Below are 27,772 nucleotides of genomic sequence, written 5' to 3' on the forward strand. Positions count from 1 at the left end.
CCCTCCCCAGAGATACAGAATCACTAACTGTCTACCCTGTTTGCTCGGGCTACAGAAGAGACCAACAACTTTTTTTTTTTTTTCCATAAAAAGGCAGATGGTAATATTTTAGTCTTAGCAGGCCATACAGTCCTGTCATAACCACTCAGCGCTGCTGCTGCGGTGTGGACAGTATGCAGACAGAATGTGAACACATAGGTGAGGCTCTGTGCCCAGCTGCCTTTATTCCTTAGTATGATTTTCATATAATTTTCATGTGTCATTAAATGGTATCCTTTTGACATTTTTCTTAACCATTTAAAAAGGTGGGAACCATTGTGTCACGGCCAAATTCATGACACTTTTGAGACTTTCTTCTCTTAGTTTTGGTCATTTCCTCCAAGTTGCTTCTTCCTGTTGGTCTCCCAATCTTTCTTTATGAAGAGACTTGCCCCAGATGCACGTGGTTGCTGCTCACTTTGGGGGAAAGGGCATTGCAGAGGTGGTTGGGAGCTCTGGGGTTTGTTCTGGGCATGTCACTTGCATATTCTGCCATGTGGGGATTTAGGGGGCCTTCACAGGGGACTCCCCAAGGTCAGAACTCTTTGGTTTCCTCTTGGGTTGGACAGAGCTCACACAAGGTTAGTTTTCTGTCAGAGGTTCCCAGCCTGGTTGCCAGTTTCTGGGAGCAAAGTGGAAGAAGAAAGCTGGCAAGTTCCCCACAGTTAGGATGCAAGCATTCCTTAGACCCCCATTTTCCCTAAGACTTCCCCCACCCTCAACCATACCTGGCACATGCCAGCCCAGAAGCCTCCAGAGAGCCACCCTTCAGTCTTGCGCTGGGTTGGGGAGGAGGACAGCTGGGATCTAGTGGGTCCTGGCCTGCCAAGCCATCTTCCTCTTCAGGCCACCTGTTCCCCTGCTTGCAGAGGTCTCTGGGGCCTCCAGTTTCTGAGCCTGTTAGGTGCTCCACATTGAAACTCAGGCTGCTGCTCAGCTCTGCACAGCCAACTTAGAATCCAGTTCTCCTGGGCCTGCAAAACCAGATGCTTGACAACACCCTCAGTTTTGTCACGGTTGTCTCCCATTCTCTTTTATCTTGTAGATTTGTGCCTTAAAACAAAATCTATTTATAATTGCTTTAGCATAGTCTTGAGAGGGGATGGAATTAAAGGAATGTGTTTAATCTGCCATCTTTCCCTCAAAATTCCAGTGAGTTTTACTGAAATATTCTATGTGCAAGATGTTTATAATTAACACATGACTATAAAGTAATGAGACTGAGACAGCCTATGAAGTTTATGTTTTTACTTTATAAGGATATATGACTTAAAAAGATTTTTGTGAGTCTACCTATTGTGTGATAGGATCAATTTACCGTATATCTCCTCATCTTCTTCATCATGAGCACTCACCATCTGAGGCAGCATTGTACAGCCAGTGTGCTGAATTTTGCAGACTCCCTTGTGTTGGAGGTGGCTCCATGGCACAGTGTTGGCTCTTGAGACATAAATCTGCTGTGGGTTTCTGGGAAAATTTGGCTAGCCTTTCTTCCTTGTCGCTTCCTTCTCCTTTCTGAGTGGAATGTAGAAGTGATGGCTGGAGCTGCAGCAGCCATCTTTCACCCTTGACTTGAGAAAAAGGCCAAGATAATACATACTCTTCTGCTCCTTGACCTACTGATTTAATGCTAGGACTGTGTGGCTCCTGATAGCTTTTCGTATAAAGAAAAAATAACTCCTAATTAGTTTAAGCCTGGGTTTTGCTAGGTTTTCTCTTACAGCTCCAAATGCATTCCTCAGTAATATTTTTGGTGAACACAAGACGATATGGAAGTCTTTCTTAGAGCCTGACTGGACTCTAGTTGCCTGCTGGCTGCTGCTATTGTCTGTTCTGAAGTCAGCTGCTCTCTAGTACCTAGCATCAAGTAAAGAACCTAAAATGATGCTCTGTGGCTTTCAGAGTCTTCAGTAGCCTACAGAAACCATAAAGGACAATGTTTTCCCTGAGGAAAAAAAAGAGTGTGGTGATTAAAATCTGCAGCGCTCCTGTACGATAATAATGACGATAATAATGATAATGCATGATGATAATGTCTGGGAATGCAGTGGCCCGACAGGGACAGGTGAACTGTGTTTCTGAAGCTGATGCAACTGGCCGTGATATGGTACTCCAGTGAGTGGTAAAGACAGCACCTACAAGAGGACCTTTCTGTTCTGCAAGTTACAACTTGACTCTCCTGAAAGGGCAGGGGTCTTACACTGGAAACAAGTTACTACAAAGGCACGTCTTCACCTTAATTTTAGGATAAAAGGGGAAATAACACCAAAATAAAGCTAATGCATGCAGCTTAAAGACAAGGAAAACTCTACATTGTATCTTGGATGGCATTCATATTTATAATAATTCCCATATCATCTACCGTACACATCAGAAGGATTAATTATGATGATGGCTGGAGGAAATCATTCATCACAATAACATTTAATCACACTTTGTAATTTTTGTTTATTAAGGCAAGGGAGTTTGAAACACATTTAAGAAAGCGTTTCATGAGAAAGAATTATAAAAAGTTTTATAGTTTTATTGCATGGCTCTGCAAATGATTGAGTAAGGCATCCAGATGATCCCTTTGCTGGGGCTGCCATGACAAAGCACCACAGATATTTATTTTCTAGGCTGGAAGTCCCAGATCAAGGTGTCAGCAGGGATGGTCTCTCCTGGAGGCCTTGCTCCCTGGCTTGTAGATGGCATCTTCTCTTGTGTCCTTACATGGTTGCCCCTCTGTGGGTGTCTGTGTCCTCATCTCCTCTTCTTTATGAGGACATGGGTCATACCGGATCATCACCCATCCTAATGGCCTCATTTTACCTGGATCACCTCTTTAAAGGCTCTGACTCCAAATGCAGCCACATTCTGAGGTATTGGGGTTGATGCTGGTGTGGGGTGGGGTGTGTGTGTGTTTGCATGTTGTGTGTAGGTGTGTGCTGCGTGTGTGTGTAGTGTGTGGTGTGTGTCTGTGGTATATATTTTGTGAGTGTGGTGTGTAGAGTCTGCATGCGTGTGTGTATTTGTGTGTCTGTGTGACATGGAGTCATGCACACAGCCTGAAGACATCATCCCTGGACACAGGAGGTGGACATGGTCCTGGGCCATCTCTCTTTAGGGAAGGAAGGGCACACTGACTGAACATGGAGAAGTTGGATAAGAGTGGATGAGTTTCTTACCTTGGGTTGTGTGATGTGCATTGCGGTAGAGATGGGGTCCCGTAGTATTGTGCCTCTTCAGGATGAGTCAGCCCTCAAGAGCCAATCTTCATATTTTGGAGTGGAGTTATAAGGAGGGTGGTCGCCTGGGGTGGGATGTCTCCTGGAGTCACTGACTCAGTGCATCAGAGCCAGCAAGTTCATGTCTTGGTGTCCCCTCACCTGTCCCTCATCAGGAAGTTTCCTTGGCCTCTCCATAAGCCACCAGATGGGGTGATGACTGCCTTTGGGTTTGTGAGAATGCTGTGGGGCAGGTGTGTGAAGAACTTGGCAGCCCACCTGCCACATGGTCTCTGCTTGGCAAGTGGCTGCTGATTTGAGTTTTTGTTTTCCAGGCTTGGGGATGTAGAAACAGGGAGGGCCATGGAGGGGCAGGTCCTAAGACCCATTCACAGTCCCCCATCACCAGCCTTCATTCCCCATCAAGACAGGCCAGCTTTAAATCTGTTTTTTGTGAAGCTCGGTCCCTCTGGCTTTTCATTGCTTTTTCTGCAGGGAAAATTCACTGGTTGCTTTTCAACAGTACTCATCAAGGTTCACACACAGCAGCTGCTGGGACCAAGCGCAGCGCTTCCTCCAGGTTTTCAGAAGCTGATCTGACCAGGCACATGGGCCAGGGCCAGATGTTCAGCCAACTTAGGCCTCGCAGGGGCTTGTCAGTGTGACAGGTTTCCCACAGTCATGAACTGAAACTGTTTCTCTTTTGCAAATGAAGAGAGGGCCAGTGAATTAAAAGGGAAACACTTGGGCAATTCATTTTCACTTTTTTCCGCATTCATTTTGTAGATATTTGTATATCAAATTGAATCTGAACGTTGAGATATAGTTTCTGAGTGAAACTGAAGGTCGACTGCACAGGAATAGCCTGGACTTAGCCAAGAGGGAAGGTCGGGACTGATGATAGAACTGTCAACTCTACAAGACGCATATTCATCAGCATGGAAACCAGAAGAGCTTCAGGAGACATAGGCTCTTTGGAATGGGGAATTTCAGGTGCACTGTGATGGCTGGTCACCCTGAGGCAAATGCCCTGACCATTAGCTCTCTTCTCCACACCTTCCCCTGTCGGGGTGAGTGATGAGAGTGCGGGAATGGGTCTGAGGCAGCCGGGAAGGAGGTGGGGCAGAACAAACTCCCCAGGAGTGGGCATTCATTCCGGGCTGGATGAAACTCCACACTTACACTGGCCTGAGAATTCCTGGGTGGCTAGGCTTGCCCTGGCCAGTTGTGGCTGCCTCTCCTGGTGCTTCAGCAGCCTGGCTTCTCGATTTCACCAATTTCACCAGGTGACACCAGAACAGGCCCCCTAGTGGGGATCTGCTGAGGCATTGAGACTTGCATGTGGCTCGTACTTCCTTTTTGTCACCACGCATGTAACTGGAGGGTTGGAGATTTGGTATCAGCACGGCTCTTCCAAGGCAGCGAGTGCCCAAAGCAGCTAGGAAGGCCTGTCTGCTGATGCAGTGCGTTTTCCCAGTTTGCCCTGGGTGAGTCCCGCATAAGGTTTTCAGGGGTTTTCTGATCAAAGACAACCACCTTAGTACTATCAGGAAGGTCCTCTTTCATTATACAGAGTCAGGAGCTAAAGAAAATGCAATCAGGAAATGAGCCACTTTAAGGAATTATCCTTTACAATAATAAAACTTGTCCCCAACAAATAACACGGTCCATGAGAGTTGACTGGGTGGAAGATTCTGGATTCCAATCAGGATTTCTGATGAAATGTTACACAATCTGTTTGCCAGAATACGATTTCAGAGACATTGAAAGGGAGACTTCAAAAATATTTTGATTTGCTTCATTTGGGGCTTTCTAAACATTTACTGTTTAATATCTTTCAGATTAATGATTCAAATGCTATTTATTTCTGACAACTTATGTTTGGTTTATACTTGCCATTTATAAACATTCAACAAAAGCAGTCTCATGTGGCATTTTAGTAGTGTTTGTAATTGCTATTATTGTTTTTCTTATGATTCTAGCATCTAAGTCACAGGACGATGGTGAATACGTTCTAAAAGGAAGGTCAGTGTAATCGAAACAGCATGAAAGCTCAGAGGATAACCTAGGAAGTGGCTGTCGTTCTCCTTCTGACAGGGACAACCTCTAACAGTTTCTGGTGAATTCATTGTGAGTAGATGAAAGAAAATGGCACTAAATTAAATCTAAATATTCCAGCCAGCCTGGCCTCTCGGGCTAACACCATCTCAACGCTGCAGATAACACGCTGATGTACTTACGGGGTCCCCCCTTAGCAACAGAGTTGCCATGGAAACCGATTGTGACTCGCTGAGAGGAAGCAGGCATAAGGAGACAGGAGTTTGCAGGAATTTCTCATTGAAATAATTACAGTAGTTCTCAGTATGTTTAAGAAATGAATGCAGCATGTTTTTTTAAAACAATTTTTTTCAAAGCCTGCTTGTGACATTCTTGCATCCAAAGAGTTTTGCTCAAATGCTTACTATTTTAAATCTAAATCATAATGTATTTATTGAAAAACACGATTGAGAAACAATTGGAGGCAATTATTTTTTCTAGAATACGGAGAGACATATGTGTTTTAAATGTTTACCTAGATATGAAAATCCCGTGGAAGGGGCTGGCTGTGTTTGTGCACAACAGGAAGGAGGTGTGTGGTGCCGTTTGTTTGTTTTGTTTTTTGTTTTTGTTTGTTTGTTTGAGATGGAGTCTTGCCCTGTTGCCCAGGCTGGAGTGCAATGGCACGATCTTGGCTCACTGCAACCCCTGTCTCCTGGGTTCAAGTGATTCTACTGCCTCAGCCTCCTGAGTAGCTGGGATTACAGGCATGCAGCACCGTGCCCGGCTAAGTTTTATATTTTTAGTAGAAAAGGGGTTTTGCCATGTTGGCCAGGCTGGTCTGGAACTCCTGACCTCAGGTGATCCGCCCGCCTCGGCCTCCCAAAGTTCTGGGATTACAGGCATGAGCCACCATGCACGGCAGGTGCCGATTTTATGACAGGTTTGTCAAAGAGCTAACTGGATTTTGTGTTCACTGAGCCACTATGTACCATTTGCACTTCTGCTTAAATACTATTTATAATGAATGATCACTTTTTGCGGTTGATTCCATTTATCCCAGCATGGGTGGATCATGTCAGTGCTGGAACTAGGGTTAACCTTCAAAATGTCTGATCTTTTAGGAAATTTTACGGTTGCCATGAGATATTTCGTTTATATTTAGAAAGCAGGTGCTTATCTGAATCAGATCTAAAATAATAATAAAATGGCACTAAGGGAATTGTTCCTAATTCTTTGCAGTGAGAACTCAATTTTTATCTTAAAAAGTAGCCTTTTATGCTGGGCACAGTGACTCACGCCTGTAATCCCAGCACTTTGGGAGGCCGAGGTGGGTGGGTCATGAGGTCAAGAGATCAAGACCATCATGGCCAACATGATGAAACCCTGTCTCTACTAAAAATACAAAAATTAGCTAGGTGTGGTGGCACATACCTGTAGTCCCAGCTACTCAGGAGGCTGAGGCAGGCGAATCACTTGAACCCAGGAGGTGGAGGTCGCAGTGAGCTGAGATCGCGCCACTGCACTCCAGCCTGGTGACAGAGCGAGACTCCGTCCCACCCCCCCGCCAAAAAAGTAGCCTTTCATTCTGGTAGAATAATGTAGAAAAATGTAGGTTTCTCCCTGGTAGAACTTTTAGCATTTATATAAAAGCATAAAGGCAAATATGAGGATTGCCCAGAAGTCTCACCTCTGAGGGATCACCACCATGAAGGTTTTGGCATTTTTCCTTCAGTCTCTATTTTAGGCGTTTGCATTGCTCTTCATTTGAATAATTGTGGTCAGATCAGCATTTAGGAGACATATATTTAACATGCAAAGTAAAAAATGATAAGTACTTCAGCCAAGAAGAAAAATCGAAGCGCAAACGATGCAACAAATTTGACATAAAGAGAGGTTAGTTTTTTAACTCAAGAAGATGGCACTCTATGACATTAAATAAAAATTATGGGAGACCATTGTTTTGGACTGAGCTCCTGCACAGGGCCCCAACAGATCAGACCAGATCAGAATGAAGTCACACAGGCTAGGTGGCTTGTAATCAAACTGAACTTTAAAATAGGCCAATCTTCCCCCAGACAGGAGATTCATAGTGACCTATCAGAAGGGACCCAGTTTATCTGAGTAGGCAAGATAAGGAAGTCACCTCTGTTTTAACCCTATAAGGAACCCATCTGAGTGCCTTTCTCAATCTTTAGGTGGGTTGCTGCCTGATGCATGAGTTGATAATAAATGCCAGTTAGATTTTTTAATTTGTTGAAATTTTGGGGGTTCCTTGCAGAAATTGATTACAGTGTTTACTATAGAAATACTATTTTAAAATGTATGTTATGTGTGATGTTAACTTCTTCAGGTGATTTTCCAGCAACTCAACCCCTGGGAGAGTAGTTTACAGTGACCAGCTCAGCTTAGATTTGCTGGGCAGGTTTTCCAGAAATAAAGCCCATTTTCTTTTCTTTTCTCTTCTTTTCTTTTTCTTGTCTTGTCTTTTATCTTCTCGTTTCTTTCCTTTCTTTTCTTTCTCCTTCCTTCCTTCCTTTTTCCTTCTTCCCTTCCTCCCTCCCTCCTTCCCTCCTTCTCTCTCTTTTTTCTTTCTCCTCTTTCTTTCCTTCTTTCTTTCTCTTTCTTTTCTTTCTCTCTCTTTCTTTCTTTCTTCTCTCTCTCTCTCTCTCTCCTTCCTTCCTTCCTTCCTTCCTTCCTTCCTTTTCTCCTCTCCCTTCCCTTACCTTCTTTTTTCTCTTTCCTTTTCTTCTTTTCCTTCCCTTCACTTCCCTTCCCTTCTTCTCTTTCTTGTCTTTCTCTCTTTATTTATTTCAGCAGAGTCATACTCTGTCACCCAAGCTGAACTGCAGTGGTGCAATTATGGCTCACTGCAGCCCCAACCTCCCACGCTCAAGTGATACTCCCACCTCAGCCTCCTGAGTGATTGGGACTGCAGGTGCGCACCACAATGCCTGGCTAATTTGTGTATTTTTTTTGGTAGAGATTGGGTTTGGCCATGTTGTCCAGGCTGGTCTCAAACTCCTGAGCTCAAGCAAGACTCCCACCTCATCCTCCCAAAGTGCTGGGATTACAGGTGTGAGCCACTGCCCCTAGCCACCCGGAAACATTTCTATTTTTATTTCTTGAGTCATAATTTTCATCTATTTTGATGTAAAAAGTCCAGATTTTAAAACATAAGGTAAAGACAGTAGATCCAATACCATTATACCAGTTAGATTAAGACCTTACAGTAGCCCCCACTTTATCTGTGGGAGATATGTTCCAAGAACCCCAGTGGATGCCTGACACGTGGATAGTACTAAGCCCTATATAGACACTGTGCTTTTTCCTATACATATTCCTGTGACAAAGTTTAATTTATAAATGAGGCATAATAAGAGATTGACAACAACTATTAATAAAATAGAACAATTATAACAATACATTGTAATAAAAGTATGTGAATGGTTTCTCTCTTTCTCTCTCTTAAAATACCTTATTGTACCATACTGAGGATATGTGAAACCTCAGAAAGCAAAAACACGAATAAAGGGACACTACTGGAATGAGGAAAGCATCTAACCATGCACCTCGCCGATTTAATCACATTGTGTACGCTTAGTGCAGAATATACAATTGAGTCTAAATCCTCTACCATTTAGGGATCCTGAGTGTGGTGGTTTTAGTTCACTGTGTTAACCACAGCAGCATTTTAGCTGAGAGGTGCTATGTCCACCTGCCCCTGGAGCTTCTGTGGGCTCTGCCATCAGAGTATGATGCCTTGGTCTAGAAACCAAAGACCAGCTGGAGTCAAGACTTGAAAATCAAGTAATGGTAGAATTCTAACTAAATCTAGTTAACCAAGGGCTGGGTTCCTTTTTCTGCAAAGAGACTTTGGAAGCTGATTGTGTTACTGTGGACATCTTAGAGAGTCCCTTGACCATGACTACGTACTGCAAAGAAAGTGCTTGGGACACTTTATTCTTTTTTCATGTTTACTGGCAGCAGGATAAGGGAGGATTTTTAAAAACTGTTTTTTATTGTGATGAAATATGCACAACACTTGGCATTTTAGTTGTTTTTAAGTGTACAATTAGTGGCATTAAGTACATTCACAATGTTGTGTACCCATCATCACTGTCCATTTCTGGAACTTTTTCATCGTCCCCAGTGGAATCTCCATTCCCATTAAACACTAAGTCCCCACCCAGCCACCATTCTACTTTCTGTCTCTATGAATTTGACTACTCTTGGTACCTCATATAAGTGGAATCACACGGTATTTGTCCTGTGTCTGGCTTATTTCACTCAGCATAATGTTCTCAAGTTTCATCCATGTCGTAGCGTGGATCAGAACTTCCTTTTCAAGGCTGAGTAATTTTCCATCACATGTATGTCCATATTTTGTTTCTCCACTCATTTGTTAATGGACATTTAGGTTGCTTCCACACTGTATCTATTGTGAATAACAGTGCTGCTATAAACATGTGTCTACAAATACCTCTTTGAAACCCTGCCATTAATTCTTTTGGGTAGATACCCATGAGTGGAATTGCTGGGTGGTGTGGTAACTCTGTTTAACTTTTTGAGGTACCATCACAGTGTTTACCAGAACAGCTGCATGATTTTACATTTCCACCAGAAGTGCGTGAGGGTCCAATTTTCCCCCTACCTTTTTGATAGTAGCCATCCTAATGGGTACGAAGCAGGGGAGGAAATATTTTCAGGAGAAGGTGGTAGGAGTTGGGGCAGAGACCCAATGGCCAATGTGGCTTTGCCCACAGGACCAGCTCTCCCTCATTCTCGAACAGATGAAGGACACTGTCTGTCCTCCAACCCCTGACACGGCCATGGGGATAGCCTGGCTCCCCTTCTCATAGAGAGCCTCCCCTTCATGTTTTCACTTATCTTTTTGAGCCAGGGAAGATCACAGTAGGAAATCATAGTTTTATGTTTGGGTTAATTGAGTCTATACTATGAATAAAAAGTAAGTGCTTGTATAGAAAAGTGTAACTTTTGGGAAAGGAAAGTGAAAAGCAAACTCAAGTTGGGTGCTGCTCTGCTGTGAATGTGAATGGAGATTTGAATGGCCATAGCTCCTACTATTCACCACTGCTGCCATCTGTCCACACTACCCTTGAATAAGGAGACACAAGACTTAGCAAACTAAGCTCAGTGCTGTCTCAACGCCTTGAAGTCTATTCCCAGGCCCTTGGTCAGTTGAGGGCCAACATTTGGTTTCTAAGTTGGTAAACATCTAAAGGAAATTACCCCTCTGGAGTGTTTTCATGAAGCTACTGTTGAGTTCACGTGCCACCCAAGGGGAATTGTCCTGAAAACTCCTAGGAGCAATGTGTTACAATCCCACTTCCTTTCCTCCAGTACCTCCTGGGTTGTAAAACCCTGTTTTGTTTCAGAAATCGCAATCACTTGTGGGGAATGGCTGCTGTTTACGCAGTACCATGTGGGGTTAATGCTGGTCTAGACTGAGAGGAAAAAGCCCTTGTTGGAAGTGCTTTCATGGTGTCAGCAGAAATTTTGTCTTGTACCCTTTTAAAAGGCTGGAAGAAACAGAGGCTTCACGAATTTTGCTAGGGCTAAGTGGGTCGGCTCATCTTCCTGCTTCACCAGGTGGAATGCTGCAGGTTCAGGGATCAGGGACCCCCTTTCCTTTTTGTTACAGAACTCTGAAGTGGTGCTTAACATTTCTTTAAACACCATCTTGTTTGGACAACTGCGGCCTGGCCTGTCTTCTGCATCCCTGTCTTCCACTCTCAGGGAAGCTCAAGCCCTACTCTTCATCTTCTCTCCCTACTGGGCTCTTCTTCTGCGTCCTTCCTCTTGGTACACAGAACATCTGCTGACTCACACTCTGAACCGGTCCCTTTCTCCATCCTGACCACTGAATCCAGGCCTATCACCTGGCTGCCCCTCCATGCCTCAATCCAGTCTTGACCCAGCACTCAGAGGGGCACTCTGAAATGCAAATGACAACATGGCAGAGCTGGGCTTCGTAATCTTCCATTGTCTCCACTCTCAGTGCCCCTGCCTGGGAAGTCTCACTGGCCTCCTTGCCTCCTGGTCACCTGCACACTCACTACCCACCAGATCCAGCAGAGGGTCCATCTCTCCTGCCCCCAGCAGCTGCTGGGAATACCTTTCCCCCAACCTGAGGGACCCGCTGGCAGTTAGAAAGGCAAGTCATTGGAAAGGCCCCCGGGCTCAGCTGGTAAAACCTGAGTCTGGAACCTTGCCTGCTATTCTCCAAAACCACTCCTCACTCTCACATTGCTCCTCAGCATTCCTACCACAATGGTGGAATTACATGCTGATGTAAAAAATTTTTACTTCCTCCATTCTGTTAATCTAAATGTTGCATGCTAAATATATTCTTTTATACCTTGCATTTTTGGGGGGAATTACTTTGTATTTTTGTCTGCATTTAATTTTCAAATGTTTGATTGTACTTTTAATTTTGTGATAATTGTGGATTTGCATACAGTTGTGAGAAATAATACTGAGAGATTCCATGTACCTTTACCCAATTTCCTCAATGGCCACATCCTGCAAAACTGTAATAAAGTATCACAGCCAGAATGTTGACACTGATCTCTCATGTTGCCTTTTTTTTTTTTTTTTTTGAGATGGGGTCTAGCTTTGTAGCTCAGGCTGGAGCACAGTGGTACGATCTCTGCTCACTGTCAGCTCCGCCTCCCACGTTCCCGCCATTCTCCTGCCTCAGCCTCCCGAGTAGCTGGGACTACAGGCACCCGCCACCACATCTGGCTAATGTTTAATATTTGTAGTAGAGACAGGGTTTCACCTGTGTTAGCCAGGACTTGTTGCCTTTTTATACCACACCTACTTCCTTCCACTCTTGTCCTCTCTTTAACCCTGGGGCAAGCACTAATCTGCTCTCTATTTCTATGATTTTGTCATTTCGAGAGTGTTACATGGTGAAAACACATAGTATGTAATGTTCTGAGACTGGCTTTTTCACACAGTGTAATTACCCAGAGATTCCATCCAGGCTGTTGCGTATACAACAGTTTGTTATTTTTATTGTTGAATCCTATTCCATAATATGGACACACCAAATTTGTTTAACCATTCACCTGATGAAGGACACCTGGGTTGTTTCCAGTTTTTGGCTATTACAAATAAAGCTGTTATAAACATTGGTGCATAGGTTTTGTGTGCACGTAAGTTTTCATTTCTCCGGGATAAATGCCCAGGAATGCAATTGCTGGGTCATGTGGTAGTTACATATTTTGTATTTTAGGAAACTGCCAAGCTGTTTTCTACAGTGGCTGTACATTTTACATTCTCACCAGCAATGTCTGAGTGATCTAATTTCTCATTGTGGTTTTAATTTGCATTTTCTAATGGCTAATAATGCTGAATATTTTCTATGTGCTCATTTGCTATCTATGTGTCTCCTTAGTGGAATGTCTGCTTATGTCTTTGGCCCATGTTCTAATTGGATTGTTGGGTTTTTGCTGTTGAGTTTTGTGAGACCTTTCTATATTCGAGCTACTAGTCCTTTGTTGGATATGTTGTTTGCAAATTTGCCTGTTCATCCCTTATTTTCCTAAATGTCTCCTCATTTTAATGTAAATTCTATGAGATTCTAGGGAATTTCATGAGATAGACCCACATCACCTTAGTTACTACAATGTCTCAGTCACCAGAGACACGCCGATTAAATGGAGAGTGAGGAGTAAATGTAAAAATGGTGGAATGCCTTTAATGAATTTTATTTACTTGAAATCATTGTACACATGGTTTTTCTGTTTTGTTTTGTTTTGAGACGGGGTCTTGCTCTGTCGCCAGGCTGGAGTTCAATGGCGCAGTCTTTATAGGTGTGAGCCACTGTGCCCAGCCATACACATAGTTTTAAAAGTGTTTTTATTGCTTTGTTTCTGATTGCAAATAATACATATCAGTTATAGAAATGTGGAATGTGAGCATAAGAAGAAGAAATGATTACTTGTGACACTATCATCAGAGGTAACTATGTTTGTATACATATACTAACGTATAATACATATACATATTTGGATCTATTCATATGTATACAAACATTATATAAACAGATAGTTGGGTCTGGCATTTGATTTTATCCCTGTTAGTCTTTTGTGGATTCTGACAGATGCTACAAGACTTCTAGGTCAGAGACAAGCAGCCTGACCATCAGCATGTTTGTATCGGTTCCTCTTGCTCCCAGATCCCATGGGGCTGACACAGTGCACCCACACAGCACTTGCACAGGCAGTGAGTTGCACACAGGAGAAGAATGCAAGCTTGGGGGAATCTGTTGTTTTTATAGCAAGCAGTAAGCAAGCCTGCTCCTTATTCCAGAGGGAAACATGATCTCATCCTTCAGTGCAGCTTGCTGCAAACACAACCTTGAGAAGTGGCCCTGGCAAAGAGTAGTTAGGGCCTCCCATTCTTTCTTTCTTTCTTTTTTTTCTTGAAATGGAATCTAGCTCTTTTGCCCAGGCTGGAGTGCAGTGGCATGATCTCAGCTCACTGCAACCTCTGCCTTCCGGGTTCAAGCAGTTCTCCTGCCTCAGCCTCCTGAGCAGCTGAGATTACAGGCACCCACCACCACACCCAGCTAATTTTTGTATTTTTAGTAGAGACGGGGTTTCACCATGTTGGCCAGGCTGGTCTCAAACTCCTGACCTCAGGTGATCCACCTGCCTCAGCCTCCCAAAGTGCTAGGATTACAGGCATGAACCACCCTACCCAGCCTCTTATTCTTGTCATACCCAGTAAGATATGTAGAAGCACGAGAGATGCATAGAGGACTGTCTCTCTCAACAAATATGTGTCGTATAAGGAGCATAGTTCATAATGTTTTGTAACAAGATAGTTTTCCATGTAGCAAAAATATATTAACATTTTCTATAAAATGCATATAACTGTAATATACATTACATATGTACGTCTATGTATATATCACTTTAAATATTTGAGATTGGAGTACTTGATATTTTCTTTTTTTCTTTCTTTCTTTTTTTTTTTTTTGAGACAAAGTCTCGCTTTGTCACCCAGGCTGGAGTGCAGTGGCATGATCTTGGCTCACTGCAAGCTCTGCCTCCCGGGTTCATGCCATCCTCCTGCTACAGCCTCCCACGTAGCTGGGACTACAGGTGCCCACCACCACACCCAGCTAATTTTTGTATTTTTAGTAGAGACAGGGTTTCACTGTGTTAGTGAGGATGCTCTCAATCTCTTGACCTCGTGATCCACCCGCCTCGGCCTCCCAAAGTGCTGGGATTATAGGCATGAGCCACCACGCCCGGCCGAGTACTTGATGTTTTCTGATGTGCTTGTTTATTTAACAAAATATATTAAAATAATGCATAATTTTTAAAGATTGCATAATACTATTGCAGATGAGTATGCTGTAGTTTATTTAAATGAATTTCTATTGTATGTTTAAATTGACAATAAAATTTTTATAGAAAATTTTCTTGATCATAACATGATTTTAGAATAGGAACTAGCTGGGAAGAGCTACCTTTGGGGTTGTTAATGAGACAGGATGGGTTGGAGGTTAAGAGCATTGGGTCTGGAGTTGAAGATACATACATTGGAATCTGGCCACTACCTACAGCTATGTGGCCTTAGCTATGGTTTTAACCTCTTCTGAGTCTATTTCCTCATCTGTAAAATGGGAATAACAATTCCTATAGGTCTGCTGTGGGGCTTAAAAGAGATCATCTTTGTAAATTCTTACCTCAGCTTTTGTGCTATGGACTGAATGTTTGTGTCCTCCTAAATTCATCTGTTGAAATCCTAATCACAATGTGATAGTGTTAGTAGGCAGGGCACTTGGGAGGTGATCAGGTCATGGGGGCGGAGCTTCGTGAGGGGATGAGGACCCTCATAGGCTAAAGAAACCAGAGGGCTTTCCCTCAACCATGTGAGGACACGGTGAAGAGGCACCATCTGTGAACAAAGAAGAGAGCCCTCACCAGTCACGGAATATCTCAGAACCTTGATGTTGTACTTCCAGCCTTCAGAACTGTGAGAAAGAGCTGTCTGTTGTGTATAAGCCCCCCAGTCTGTGGTATTTTGGTATATCAGTCTGAATGGACTGAGACAATCTGACATTTAATAATACATATTTGCATAGTTGAGAGGAATCAAGCTTCTCAAATAGAGCAAACAGCTATGGACTCTGCTTGCCTCAAACAGAAGCTGTTGTTGATTAGACCCATTCATTCTTGCTTTTGCTAAACTGCATTTTCAAGAAGTTGGGAAACATTGCAGATGCATCATCTACTTGAGAGTAGAAAAGATTTTGAACTAGGAAAAGGTGCAAAACCTGCCAAGTGAGAGTCACCGTAATGTGGTTTATTAGTCCATTCTCACACTGCTATAAAGAACTGCCCAAGACTGGATAATTTCTAAAGAAAAGAAGTTTAATTGGCTCACAGTTCTGCATGGCTGGGGAGGCCTCAGGAAACTTACAATTATGGCTGAAGGGGAAGCAGGCACATCTTACATGGCAGCAGGTGAGAGAGTGTGTGAAGGAAGTGAAGGGGAGAGAGTCCCTTATGAAACCATCAGATCTCGTGAGAACTCACTGACTATCCTGAGAACAGCGTGGGGGAAATCAGCCCTATAATCCAATCACCTTCCACCAAGTCCCTCCCTCAATACCTGGGGATTACAGTTCGATATGAGATTTGGATGGGGACACAAACCCAAACCATATCATTGTGGTCCTCCCTAGTACTCAGCAAGACTGGGAGACAGGTGACTGAGGAGAGCCTTCTGTAGCTCAAAGTCTTCATCAGTAGTGACCATTTCAGCCCAGTGCTCAGGAGAAATTCAGGGAACTGTTGAAGCCAGTGAAGACCAAGAGATAAAAGTGCTTCTGTGGAAACCTCTGTCCCAAGGGTTGGAGGCTATGGGGATTTGCACAGCAACACTGTGACAGAGAAGAGAGGATATAAGGGAGCAGCTGCCAACGTTTACAAAGATTGCCATGGATGGGGTCATCTGCTCAACACATTCTCTAGGTAGACAGCACATCTGTTTTTGAAAGTGAAATGGTAGTCCTTGTTTCAGAAAAGAGAACAAGAGTTTAGCATTTTTGAGGGATCACCCCCTTTGGTGGAAGTCATCTGATATGAGTGAATTTGGACCCGTGAATAATGGAGGTAAACCCATTCCAAAGCAAGGCATGGGGTGATCATGTGGAGATGACAGTGGATTCCACTTCACAGGGTGGACCCAGGCTTACCTCCACTGCCCTGGCCTTTGCCACCTGGATGCCAGGCACCTTCCAAATAGCTCACGGTGATTCCTAGCAGGCGCTCAGTTCACATTTGCCAAGAACCCAGCAAATGGAAGGAGTGTTTCAGCCTTTCCTGCACTTTGAAAATATCACTGTCCCTAACTCTGGCATTCTTTTTGAAGAAAAAGAAAGAACTTTGCAATCCTCCATTTAAATTTAAAACTAGGGGTATACACATTAAAAAAGAGAAAAAAGAAAGGTCAGTATGAACCTCTTGGTTTCCTGGAGGCACAGAAAAGCAGGAAGATTCTCATATATTGTATAGATAACGGTATGAGGATTAAAAATGCAGTTATTGTCAATTGCTTCGTAATTTACGAAGCACTGTCATACTCACTGTCCTCATTTAGAAAAACAAAATGGCTCTGTGGAATGGAATTGTGATTCTCATTGTGTAAACAGAGAAAAATGAAGTTTAGAAAGGTGATAAAACTGGGGCAAGCCCACCCAAGCAGTGGCAGATGGCCAGTGGGTGCTGGTAAATGCTTAATAACCACTTTACTGGAAAGCAAACCAACCAACCATGATCAGCAGTATTTGCTGATTTCTGTGGTATAAATGCCCTACTGTGGCCAATTTCAAACCACCGATGATTCAACATGAGGCTCACGCAATCAGTGAAAATTTAACAATTGGCTCTAATGAGATGATACAGGCTGGCTACCTCATGCCACTGCTTGGCAAAGAACTTGAGTTCGTGCATGTCTCTCTTTGTCCCAAAAGCTTCCAGTGACACCTCACTGCCAGGGAAAGTTAGTAATAATTTGCATCCAGAGGAAAGAATGAGGAAGTGCTTAAAATTGATAGGAAATTTTGCATGACATATAGTATTACATGAACCAGTATTTGAGAGCACCTTTGCAAAAATTATGACAGTGAGAGAAACCTGACATAGCTGACTCCATCTTGCTTCTAACCTCACAAGCTGTCTTTGCTCATTCCTGGGTGTAGGCCAAGCTAACTGTAGGAGGAGTTTAGTTTATAGTTTAATGTTAAAACAAAGATGCTAACAGTCCCATCCCAAAACTAACCCCTTCCATGCTCAAGGACTGAAACAGCCTTTGTAAAACTAATACATTGGCCACAAGATTAGAATTATGGTTCAGGAGTCATGTAGCTAGAGGTCACAAGATGCGTAACCTCCCCAATTGCTCCTATAGATAACATCATTATGGTCAAACCTAAGACTGGTGTTTGAGGTACTTTTCAGACCTTGCATTTTGATGGGCCAGCTGGGGCCACCTGAACAGGTAATGCTTACTCAGGAACTGACCCAACTAGTCCTGTGACCCCCACCTGGGGAATTGACTCAGTACAAAATGACAGCTTGAACCCCCTGTGATTTAATCCCCAACCCAACCAATCAGCACTCCCCATTCCCTAGCCCCCTACCTGCCAAATTACCCTGGAAAATCCCTAGCCTCTGAATTCTTGGGGAGGTGGATTTGAGAATTATCTCTGGTCCTCCTTGCTTGGCTGGCCCTGCAATTATTAAACTCTTTCTTTCCTGTAACACCTGCTGTTCTCAGTGCATTGGTTTTTAAGGGTGGTGGGCAAGCAGAACCCATCAGGCTGTAACATCTTTCCTGAGCCTTTGGATGTGGAATTCTTTCTACTTGCATTCTAAGGCTGAGCATGAGCATCAGTTCATTTACGTGAGTTGTGTTGTTCCTCCCTTTAGTGTGATGATAACACAGTTGCCGTATCTACTGGTTTTGTGGTAGACCTTGGTTTTTATCAGCCCAGCTATATCTCTTACATTTCTGCAAGCCCCCTACAGTCTTCACAGGTGGGAGGGGATTGGCTGGACCTTTTGTGAGGCTCCTGTGGCTGGCAGGTTTTCCATGTGTGTTGAGCTGCTGTCCATTGTGTTTGGGTTTATGGAAGGCATGGGAGCATGTTGCTAAGGAGACAGCCTTTCAGGGAGGGACCCAGTGGGAGTCATTCTGCAGAGTGTCATGGCTGGGGAGGGCTGCACATCCTGCAAACGCAGGGTCTCTGCTGCCTGATGATGCAGCAGGAGGTATTGCCAGCACAAGTGGCTAGTGGACCACCACTGTGATTGTGGTGACCCTGCTGCATGAATGAGATGAGGCTACACCAGATGCTGTACCAGGGAAGTCTCCCATCCTCACTGTGGGAACATCAGTGTGCCATCTTCTCAGGGCTTTGACCCTTAGAAACATATTTTGTCATTTTAAAGTCATCTCAATCCCACCTGTGCCCTTTAAGGAAGAAGATGGAAGTAGTTAATTACTAACATCGACATTTGCAGTTAACCTGGATGCAGAGTTTGGCTTCCTGATTATAGGCTACACATCAGCATGCAATTCTGTTGGAAAAATAGTTTCTTCGGGCTTTCTGGTAAAATAGACTCCTCCCAGAGTTAGAGTATTGTGGAAACATGGTAGTTATATTAGTTAGGGTGTTTTGGAGACACAGAACCAATAGGATATGTGTGTGTGTGTGCATGTTCTGTCTGGCTGAACTCCTGATGGAGGCACCCCAAAAACAGTGGCAAAGGAGTTCCCGTAAGCGACTGCCCCATACTGTCCTGAGATGGGACTGATTAGGGTTTCTAAGAAAGAAACACTAAATGCCAGGGTGATAAATCCAAAGCATGAATTGGGGGAACTTACATACAAAGTCCTTCCAGGATCCTCACAATGTACAGCAAGAAAAGAGATGTTCTACCTAGGTATGTATACAATGAGGGAATTGGATTAAGAAGTTTACATGAGCATTTAAGGAATCTGACTCAGGGTAGGGGGTTCATTTTTACATGTTTAGCAACATGTTTGATCTTTTCATGTTTTGGGCACAACCTTAACAACTTTTGCAGTGCCTGGGAACATTCCAGGTGTCTGCAAGAGTTCGAGCCTGCAAGAGAAAATATGCAGCCGGCTGGGTCACAGAGTGGTCAGGCCTGTATTTCTCAGTCAGCACAAGGAGAAGTAGGGGAAAACTGAGAGGCCCTGCAATATGTGAGGGAATTTATTACAGGAAGTGGCTCATTATTACGAAGGCTGAGAAGTCCCATGACATGCCATCAGCAAGCTGGAGGCCCAGGAAAGCCTTTGGTATAATTTGGGTCTGAGGCTGAGGCTCACGGTGGTGTGGAGCTCCAAAGTCTGAGGGCAGGAGAAGATGAATGTCCCAGCTGCTCCAGGAGAGAGAGAGAATTCACTCTTCTTCCATCTTTTTCTTCTATTCAGGCCCTCAAGTGATTCGAGGGGCCCAGGCTGGTACGGATAGATCTCCTTCACTCAGTCTACCAAGTCAAATGCTAACCTCTTCACAAAAACACCTTCCCAGGCATACATACCTGGAAATAATTTTCTCAATTAGCTCAAAGGCACCTTTTCTGTTTGCTTACATTGGTATCACTGTGGCAAATTTTGGTGGGGGATGAGCATAACTGCCCCTAATGAAGTATGACTGTCCGTTAGAACATGATAGACCTTGGAGAGTGGACTCTCAGTCTCCTCTCCCCAGCCTGGACTGGACTTGAACCAGGGGCTGCTATACACCCAGATGATTCCTTTAGATCCCAAGTTGCGATTTACATTTCCCTCCCCATTTTAAATTGATGATTGATAATACCCCCATTTGCTGAACAAGCTCTGTTAAGAGTGTGCAAAATAATACTGTTTTACACAGGTAAAGAGTACACATGCCACTTTCATGCTCACATCATTGGTATTTTTGGATCTTATTCGGGACTTGAAAAAATCCTCAGAACTTTTTTCATTTTTCCATTTTAGTGTGGGAATGAGGCATCAGAATTGGGTAGAGAGACTGAAAGGAAGTCTTCAACTCTGATTAAGTTAGTAGTATAACCCCAAATAGATTCACTTTTTTAAAGGGAATTGTTAAATTTTTATTCTCTTATATATATTTATCTTTAAAATAAAAATTGTGTGTATCTAAGGTGTCCAACGTGATGGCTTGATATACCTAAACAATGTAAAACAATTACTATAGTCAAGCTAATTAACATATCCAGCACCTCACATAGTTACCTTTGTTTTTTTGTGTGATTAGAACACTTACTACCTCTCTTAGCAAATTTCAAATGCATGGTACATTATTATTAACTACAGTCACCATGCTGTACTTTAGATCTCTAGACTATTCATCCTACATAACTGCAACTTTGTACCCTTTGATGTCTCTCCTGCCCTGCCCACTTACCCCTGGTAACCCCATTCCACTTGGAATTTTTTTTTTGTCTTTTTAAATTATGAAAGTAATACAGTATACAATGTAGAAATGATGGACTTGGGTTACACTTTGCTGGCTGACTCTTGTCTTTTCTCACTCTGCTAACATCCTTGTTCTACACTAGCCTCACACATCAATGAGATGGCCTCTCCCCACAACTGGAAGATGCAGGGCAATTCTGATGGTGGCCATATATGAATGAGAAAATAGAATGAGAGAAAGTCACAAGAAGCACTGTGAAAGCAATTAACTGAAGCCCTCAGGAATGGGCTTAGTCCCCTTATTATAGAGATCCCAGTGAGCTCCCTCACCCCTTCCTCCATGTGAGGACACAGTGAGAAGGCACCACCTACGAATAAGGAAGAGAGCCCTCCCCCATCACTGAATCTGCCAGTGCCTTGGATCTTGGACTTGCAGCCTCCAGAACTGTGAGAAATAAATTTCTGTTGTTTATAAGCCACCCAGTTTATGGTATTTTGCTATAGTAGCTGGACTAAGACACCCTCTCTTCTGTCTCCCCAGACCCCCAAATTCTAAGAAGCCCAAACCAGCCTGCCAACTCCTATCTCTTGGGCAGCACAGTTACTCTGTTTGTGCTTGTCATTTCTTAATTCTTACCATTTATTACATTGTGCTAAGCTGGCTGTATACATGAACTTCTTTCTTAGATTGAAGGGAAGCGTATTAGTTCTCATACTGCTGATAAAGACATACCCAAGACTAGGCAATTTACAATACCCAAGACTGGGCAATTTACAAGAGAGAGGTTTAATGGACATACATTTCCAAATGGACTTACATTTCCAAAAGGCCTCACAATCATCAGATGGTGAAAGGCACGTCTCACATGGCGGCAGACAAGAGAAGAGAGCTTCTGTAGGGAAACTCCCCTTTTCAAAACAACCATCAGATCTCGTGAGACTTACTCATTATCACCAGAACAGCATGGGAAAACCTGCCCCCATGATTCAATTACCTCCCACTGAGTCCCTCCCACAACATGTAGGAATTCAAGAGGAGATTTGAGTGGGACCACAGCCAAACCTTATCAGGAAGATGCCAGCTTTCATTATTATTGTCATTGATTAGCATACTGCAAGGCACGTGATAGAAGCACTAGGAAGCTTTGTTATAGGAATAAAGTTTTAAACAAAGTGTTGTGTCACAGGGTATAAAGTGTACAACTTGGTGCTTTTCCCTCCTTTAAGCAAGCCAAATATCAGGATGGGATAATGCTGTAGCCTAGTCCTCTTTAGACAAATTTAATGTATGAAATTAGCACTAAAAATGCTTTTCAAAAAGAATCTCATGTTACAACTATGATTTCTTAAAAATGAAGGGTGTTCTGATGGAGAAATCTGGTGGGCATATCTTCCCCCAAAAGCTTAAATTTAACCAATACTGGATCAAACGAACATGATGAGATGCTCGAAGGATGACATGGCACCCTTGTTATTGGGAAATGCACACGGAGAGAGTTGGGGGTAAAGTGCCATAATGTTTGCAGTGTGCTTTCAAAGGGTTAAAAATGTACTCAAATAGGAAGAGAGCAAGCGAATATTGCAGAATGTAAACAATTGTGAATCATGTGAAGGACACATTCCTCTTTGATCTACTCTTCCAACCCTTCTCTAGGTTTGAAAATTTTCAGAATGGAAACTTGGGGTTAGAGTGGGTAGATGGAGAAAGCTGCAGGGAGACTGAGGCCTCTGATGGAGTGGGATACCCAGGAAGCTCTAACTTGGAGAATGTACATTACAAGGTGTCTGGCCTTTGGTCTGCAGACTAGGCGTTTCATGTGGTGATGACACCCAAGCTCTTCTGTCCATCCAGTCACCATCTCTCATCATGGGAGATGGCAGGGGACAGACATTTCCAAGGGGGTCATTCTGTTTCCAGTCTCACCTGTCCAGTCTATTCTCCATCCTGCTTTCCAACGCTCTAAACCTAGTCCTGTGACCTGATGGTTTATCATACTTCTAGAGGTTCCCCCGAAACCAAAGAGTTAGTGCAGACCCTTAGTTCAGCCTGAGGGACTCTCTAGCCTTCTCCCTGACTCTCTTCCAGCAGACAGAGATCCCTATGACTCGGACTCAACATCTGGCTTACAGGCTTGGTTAGCCTCCATTCTGGTGACCTTCCTGTCACATCACCTTGAGGCCTCTTCTGGGTCTGACCTTGTCCCAACCAGCACAGTTGTGTCCCCTTCTCCATTCCCTGTGTTACCTGTGCTCTGTGAAGCTCTAATGCAGATGCCCACTCTCTGCAGTGCCCTCACCATGCCTTACCAATCTCCCCATGTATACCCAGGCTCCCTGTGTGAAGGCAGGCTACGTGGTTCCCCATACATAGTGCAGTGCCCAATGGGGACTGAAGGGAAGACACCCGTAGGTCAGAATCCTGACTAGGTAATTTACTGAGAACTACAACATGCAGTGCAGGGTTCTACCAGTGCAGAGTTCCCCAGGCCAGCACATCCTCCTCCTACAGGAAACAACACAGTGACACTTGGGTTACTTCCACTTGGGGCTACTGTGTTACTTGAAGGCCCTTGGGTTACTTCCACTTTGGGTGACTGAATAATGCTGCTATGAACATGGGTGTACAAATATCTTTTCAAGTCCCTGCTTTCAGTTCCTTTGGGTATAATACCAGTGAGTGGAATCCCTGGGTCATATGGTGATTCTATGTTTAAATTTTGGAGGAACTGCCGTGTTTTTCATAGTGGCTGTGTCATTTTAAATTCCCAACAATAAAGATTCCAATTTCTCTATATCCTTGCCAACAATTATCTTCTGAGTTTTTTTTTTAATAGTAGCTATCCTAATGAGTGTGAGGTGGTATTTCATTGTGATTTTGATTTGTATTTCCCTAATGATTAGTGATGTTCAGCACCTTTTCATGTGGTTATTGGACGTTTGTATATCTTTGGAGAAATGTCTTTAAAATTCCTTTCACCATTTTTAAATCAGGTTACTTTTTTGTTGTTGTTCTTGAGCCATATCATTTTTTAGAAAAAGAAAAATAATCTAGATGTTAATCCCTTATCAGGTATATCATTTGCAAGTATTTTCTCCCATTCTATGGGTTACCCTTTTACTATATTGATTGTGTCCTTTGAAGCACATAAGTTTCTAATTTAGACGCAGCCCAATTTATCTATTTTTTCTTTCATCGACTGTACTTTAGGTGTCATATCCATGAAATCATTGCCAAATCCAATGTCCTGAAGTTTTTCCTCTGCTTCTTTTTTCTAAAAGTGTAATAGTTTGAGGTCTCATATTTAGATCTTTGATCCATTTTGAGTTAATTTTTGTATATGGTGTAAAGTAAGGGTCCAACTTTATTCTTTTGCATGCAAATATCCAGTTTTCCCAGCACCGTTTGCTGAAATGACTGTCCTTTCATCAATGAATGGTCTTGGCACCCTTGTCAAAAATCATTTGACCATATATGCAAGAGTATATTTTTGAGTTCTCTATTCTGTTTCATTGGTCTGTATGTCTGTCTTTATGCCAGTACCACACTGTTTTGATTACTGTAGCTTTGTAATATTTTTGAAATAAGAAAGTGTGATATCACTTTGCTTTTTTTAAATTAAATTTTTTCTTTTTAAATTTCAATAGCTTTAGGGGTACAAGTGGTTTTCAGTCACATAGATGAATTGCATAGTGATGAAGTCTGGGTTTTTAGTGTTCCCATTACCCAAATAGTGTGCACTGTACCCAATAGGTGATTCTGTGTTCCTTTCCAACCTCTCTCCCTCCCCCATTCTGAGTTTCTAATGTCTGTTATACCATTCTATATGCCTTTGGGTACCCATGGCTTAGCTGTCACTCATAAGTGGCAACATGAGGTATTTGGTTTTCCATTCCTGAGTTACTTCACTTAGGATAATGACCTCCAGTTCCATCCAAGTTGCTGCAAAGACATTATCCCATTCTTTTTTAATGGCTAGGTAGTATTTCATGATACATATATACATGCATATATATATATATATATATATAATCACATCACATTTTCTTTATCCATTCATCTGTTTATGGGCACTTAGGTTCATTCCATGTCTTTGCAATTGTGAATTGTGCTGCAATAAACATGAGTACAGGTATCTTTTAAAATATAATGTTCTTTTTCAAGAATGCTTTGGCTATCAGATCTCTTGATATTCTGTATGAGTTTTAGGATGGACTTTTCTATTTCTGCAAGAAAAACAAACAAAACAAAAGCACCATTGAGAGTCTGATAAGATTGCATTAAATCTGCAAGTTACTTTGGGCATATTGACATCTTAACAATATTAAGCCTTCCAATCCATGAACATAGATGTCTTCTCATTTACTTGTGTCCTCTTTATTTTAGTAACACCTTGTAGTTTTTAGAGTACAAATCTATCACTTCCTTGGTTAAGTTTATCCTAAGTATTTTATTATTTTTTATGCTTTTATAAATGAAATTGTATTCTTAATTTCGTTTTTGGATTGTTCATTTTTAGTGCACAGAAATGCCACTGACTTTTGGATGTTAACTTTGTATCCTGCACTTTTCTGAATTTGATTATTAGTTCTAATGTGTGTGTGTGTGTGTGTGTGTGTGTAACCCTTAAGATTTTCTACATATAAGATCCCATCATCTGCAAACAGAGATAATTGTACTACTTCCTTCCCTATGTTTATGCCTTTTATTTCTTTTTCTTGACTAATTTCTCTGGCTAGAACTTCTAGTACTATATTGAATAGAAGTGGTGAAAGCTGGCATCCTTGCCTTGTTTCTGATCTTAGAAGAAAATCTAAGATTTTCTTTTTTTATTATTGAATATAATGCTAGGCATGGGCTCCTCATATATGGAATTTATTATGTTGAGATTGTTTTATTCTACTTCTAGTTTGTTGAGTTTTTTAATCATAAAAAGGTGTTAATTTTTTTGAATGCTTTCTATGCATGAAATCAGATGACCATGTTGGGCTTTTTTCCTTTCATTTTGTTTATGTGTGTATTCTATTGATTGCTCTTCATATGTTGAACCATTTCTTGCATTCTAGGAGTTAATCTCACTTGGTCATGGTGTATAATCCTTTAATGTGCTGTTGATTTCTCTGTGCTAGTATTTTGTTGAGGATTTTTTCATCAATATTTCTCAGACATATTTAACTGTAGTGTCTTTTTCTGATTAGTATCTTTGGCTTTGGTGTCAGGATGATATGGTTTGGATCTGTGTCCCCACCCAAATCTCATGTTGAACTGTAATCCCCAATGTTGGAAGCAGGGCCTGATGGGAGGTGATTGGATCATGGGGTCAGTTTCTCATGGTTTAACACCATCTGCCTTGGTGGTGTGGTGAGAGTGAGTTATCAGGAGATCTGGTTGTTGAAAAATGTGTCGCACTTTCTCCACTCTCTCTTCCTCCTGCTCTGGCCACGTAAGATGTGCCTGCTTCCCCTTCTGCCAAAACTGCAAGTTTTCTGAGACTTCTCTGAGCAGATGCCTGCCTCATGCTTCCTGTACGGCCTGCAGAACCATGAGTCAATTAAGCCTCTTTTCTTTGTAAATTACCCAGTTTCAGGTATTTCTTTAGAGCAATGTAAGAACAGGCTAACACACAGAGCAATGCTGCCTCATAGAAGAGTGTGGAAGTATTCTTCCTCTTCGAATTTTTGAAAGAGTTTTAGGAGAACTGGTGTTAATTCTGTTTTAGATGTGTGGTAGAATTCTTGGTAAAGCCATTTGACCCTGGGCTTTTCTTCACTGGGATACTTTTGATTATTGATTCAATCTGATAACTAGTTATAAGTTTGTTCAGATTGTCTATTTCTTTATGATTCAGTATAAGTAGATAGTGTGTTTCTAGGAATTTATCAATTTCATCTAGGCTTTCTAATTTGTTGATCTATAATTGTGTAACAATTATTTATAATCCTTTTAGTGTCTGTAAAATTGATTGTAATCTCTTTTATTTCTGATTTTAGTTATTTTAATCTTCTCTCTTTTTTAATCTTAGTCGGTGTAGCTAAAAGTTTGTCTGTTTTGTTGATTGTTTTGAAGAACCAACTCTTGATTTTGCTCTTTTTTCTCCATGGTTTTTCTGGTCTCTATTTTGTTTAATGTCTGCTCTAATCTTTTTTGTTTTCTTTCTTGTGTTAGACTTGGGCTTAATTATTTTTCTTTTTCTAGTTCCTTAATGTAGAAGGTTGATTGTTGATTTATAATTTGTTTTTTTATTTTAAAAGAAACAGCGATAAGTTTTAAAATTTTTTTTAATTGACATATAACAGTTGTACATATTTTTGAGGTACAGTGTGATGTTTTGATACATATATACATTGTGTAAAAATCAAATCTGAGTATTTAGCATATCTATCACCTCTTACATTTATTATTTCTTTGAGATGAGAACATTCAAAATCCCTTCTTGTAGCTATTTTGAAATATACAATGCAATATTGTTAACGGTAGTCGCCCTACTGTGCAATAAAACACCAGAACATTTTCCTCCTATCAAACCAAAAGACAGTACCCCTTGGCCAGTCTCATCTTATCTCCCTCTACCCCTCCCAACTTCTGATAACCACCATTCTACTCTCTACTTCTATGAGATCAACTTCTTTAGATTCCACGTATGAGTGAGATCATGTGCTATTTATGTCTCTGAGCCTGCTTATTAAACGTAATATGATGTCTTCCAGGTTCATCCACATTGCTACAAATGACAGGATTTTATTTCTTTTATGGATGAGTAGTATTCCATTGTGCATATGTACCAAATTTTATTTATCCATTCATTTGTTGATGAACACAAACTGATTCCATATCTCAGTTATTGTGAATAATGCTACAATAAACATAGGAGTGCAGATATCTCTTTGACATACTGATTTCATTTACTTTGGATATATACTCAGTAGTTGGATTGCTGATTCACACATAGTTCTATTTTTAATTTTTTGAGGAGCGTCCCTACTGCTTT

At 42.1% G+C, this 27,772-nt stretch overlaps 1 protein-coding gene across 1 annotated transcript in view; it reads left to right on the forward strand.

Annotated features, from left to right (window-relative positions):
* Positions 1-27,772, forward strand: part of SHC3 (SHC adaptor protein 3) — a 298,918-nt gene that overhangs the window by 89,672 nt on the left and 181,474 nt on the right. The gene's annotated exons all lie outside the window — the stretch shown is intronic.

Source organism: Trachypithecus francoisi, unplaced genomic scaffold, assembly GCF_009764315.1.
Source record: "Trachypithecus francoisi isolate TF-2019V2 unplaced genomic scaffold, Tfra_2.0 Lachesis_group16, whole genome shotgun sequence".
Classification (NCBI taxonomy): Eukaryota; Metazoa; Chordata; class Mammalia; order Primates; family Cercopithecidae; genus Trachypithecus; species Trachypithecus francoisi.